Source organism: Arachis stenosperma, chromosome 10 (genome assembly GCF_014773155.1).
Source record: "Arachis stenosperma cultivar V10309 chromosome 10, arast.V10309.gnm1.PFL2, whole genome shotgun sequence".
NCBI classification, from domain to species: domain Eukaryota; kingdom Viridiplantae; phylum Streptophyta; class Magnoliopsida; order Fabales; family Fabaceae; genus Arachis; species Arachis stenosperma.
The window spans coordinates 80,039,236-80,042,245 of NC_080386.1; the positions used below are offsets into that span (position 1 = coordinate 80,039,236).

The following is a 3,010-nucleotide window of genomic DNA, read 5'->3' on the forward strand; positions in this document are numbered from 1 at the left end:
TTCTTCGAATCTCATGTCGGATCTCCGGATATTCACTCTTTTTGAGTTTGAAAGGGACCTCGGGGATCATCTTCTTCAAGGCCACAACTTCATAGAAGTGGTCTTGATGCACCCTTGAGATGAATCTCTCCATCTCCCATGACTCGGAGGTGAAAGCTTTTGCCTTCCCTTTCCTCTTTCTAGAGGTTTCTCCGGCCTTAGATGCCATAAATGGTTATGGAAAAACAAAAAGCAATGCTTTTACCATACCAAACTTAAAACGTTTGCTCGTCCTCGAGCAAAAGAAGAAAGAAGAGAGTAGAAGAAGAAGAAATAGAGGAGATGGAGATGGCTTTGTGGTTCGGCCAAAGGGGGAGAAGTAGTGGTTAGGGTGTGTGAAAATGAAGGAGTGAAGATGGGTTTATATAGGGGTGGAGAGAGGGGTAGGGTTCGGTTATGAATGGGTGGGTTTGGGAGGGAAAGTGGTTTGAATTTGAATGGTGAGGTATGTGAGATTTTATGAAGGATGGATGTGAGTGGTGAAGAGAATAGTGGGATTTGATAGGTGAGGGGTTTTTTTGGGGAAGAGGTGTTGAGGTGATTGGTGAATGGGTGAAGAAGGAGAGAGAGGGTGGTGGGGTAGGTGGGGATCCTGTGGGGTCCACAGATCCTGAGGTGTCAAGGAAAAGTCATCCCTGCACCAAATGGCGAGCAAAAATGCTCTCTATGCCAATTTTGGCGTTAAACGCCGGGCTGGTGCCCATTTCTGGCGTTTAACGCCAACTTCTTGCCTTAACGCCAGTCTGGTGCCCCTTTCTGGCGTTAAACGCCCAGAATGGTGCCAAACTGGGCGTTAAACGCCCATTTGCTACCCTTACTGGCGTTTAAACGCCAGCAAGGTCTTCCTCCAGGGTGTGCTATTTTTCTTTCTGTTTTTCATTCTGTTTTTTCTTTTTCAACTGATTTTGTGACTTCTCATGATCATCAACCTACAGAAAACATAAAATAACAAAGGAAAATAGATAAAATATAACATTGGGTTGCCTCCCAACAAGCGCTTCTTTAATGTCAGTAGCTTGACAGTGGGCTCTCATGGAGCCTCACAGATACTCAGAGCAATGTTGGAACCTCCCAACACCAAACTTAGAGTTTGACTGTGGGGGCTCTGTTTGACTCTGTTTTGAGAGAAGCTCTTCATGCTTCCTTTCCATGGTGACAGAGGGATATCATTGAGCCTTAAACACAAAGGATTCTTCATTCACTTGAATGATCAATTCTCCTCTGTCAACATCAATCACAGCCTTTGCTGTGGCTAGGAAGGGTCTGCCAAGGATGATGGACTCATCCATGCACTTCCCAGTCTCTAGGACTATGAAATCAGCAGGGATGTAATGGTCTTCAATCTTTACTAGAACATCCTCTACAAGCCCATAAGCTTGTTTTCTTGAATTGTCTGCTATCTCTAGTGAGATTCTTGCAGCTTTACCTCAAAGATCCCTAGCTTCTCCATTACAGAGAGAGGCATGAGGTTTACACTTGACCCTAAGTCACACAGAGCCTTCTGAAAGGTCATGGTGCCTATGGTACAAGGTATTGAAAACTTCCCAGGGTCTTGTCTCTTTTGAGGTAATTTCTGCCTAGACAAGTCATCCAGTTCTTTGGTGAGCAAAGGAGGTTCGTTCTCCCAAGTCTCATTACCAAATAACTTGTCATTTAGCTTCATGATTGCTCCAAGGTATTTAGCAACTTGCTCTTCAGTGACATACTCATCCTCTTCAGAGGAAGAATACTCATCAGAGCTCATGAATGGCAGAAGTAAATCCATTGAAATCTCTATAGTCTCAGTGTGAGCCTCAGATTCCCATGGTTCCTCATTAGGGAACTCATTGGAGGCCAGTGGACGTCCATTAAGGTCTTCCTCAGTGGCGCTCACTGCCTCTTCATCCTCTCCAAGTTCGGCCATGTTGATGGCCTTACATTCTCCTTTTGGATTCTCTTCTGTATTGCTTGGAAGAGTACTAGGAGGGAGTTCAGTAATTTTCTTGCTCAGCTGTCCCACTTGTGCCTCCAAATTCCTAATGGAGGACCTTGTTTCAGTCATGAAACTTTGAGTGGTTTTGATTAGATCAGAGACCATGGTTGTTAAGTCAGAGTTGTTCTGCTTAGAATTCTCTGTCTGTTGCTGAGAAGATGATGGAAAAGGCTTGCCATTGCTAAACCTGTTTCTTCCACCATTATTATTGTTGAAACCTTATTGAGGTCTCTGTTGATCCTTCCATGAGAGATTTGGATGATTTCTCCATGAAGAATTATAGGTGTTTCCATAGGGTTCTCCCATGTAATTCACCTCTTCCATTGAAGGGTTCTCAGGATCATAAGCTTCTTCTTCAGATGAAGCATCCTTAGTACTGCCTGGTGCAGCTTGCATTCCAGACAGACTTTGAGAGATCATATTGACTTGCTGAGTCAATATTTTGTTCTGAGCCAATATGGCATTCAGAGTATCAATCTCAAGAATTCCTTTCTTCTGATTCGTCCCATTGTTCACAGGATTCCTTTCAGAAGTGTACATGAATTGGTTATTTGCAACCATTTCAATGAGCTCTTGAGCTTCTGTAGGCGTCTTCTTCAGATGAAGAGATCCTCCAGCAGAGCTATCCAAAGACATCTTGGACAGTTCAGACAGACCATCATAGAAAATACCTATGATGCTCCATTCAGAAAGCATATCAGAGGGACACTTTCTGATCAATTGTTTGTATCTTTCCCAAGCTTCATAGAGGGATTCTCCTTCCTTCTGTCTGAAGGTTTGGACTTCCACTCTAAGCTTACTCAATTTTTGAGGTGGAAAGAACTTTGCCAAGAAGGCATTGACTAGCTTTTCCCAAGAGTTCAGGCTTTCTTTAGGTTGTGAGTCCAACCATATCCTAGCTCTGTCTCTTACAGCAAAAGGGAATAGCATAAGTCTGTAGACCTCAGGGTCAACCCCATTAGTCTTGACAGTGTCACAGATTTGCAAGAATTCAGCTAA

The 3,010-nt window shown here is 43.6% G+C and overlaps 1 non-coding gene across 1 annotated transcript; it reads left to right on the top strand.

Moving 5' to 3' along the window:
• Positions 1-2,701: 2,701 nt before the first annotated feature.
• On the top strand, positions 2,702-2,809 carry LOC130959039 (small nucleolar RNA R71). The gene has a single exon (XR_009078136.1). It is a non-coding gene; the product is annotated as a small nucleolar RNA R71 (small nucleolar RNA).
• Positions 2,810-3,010: the final 201 nt, after the last annotated feature.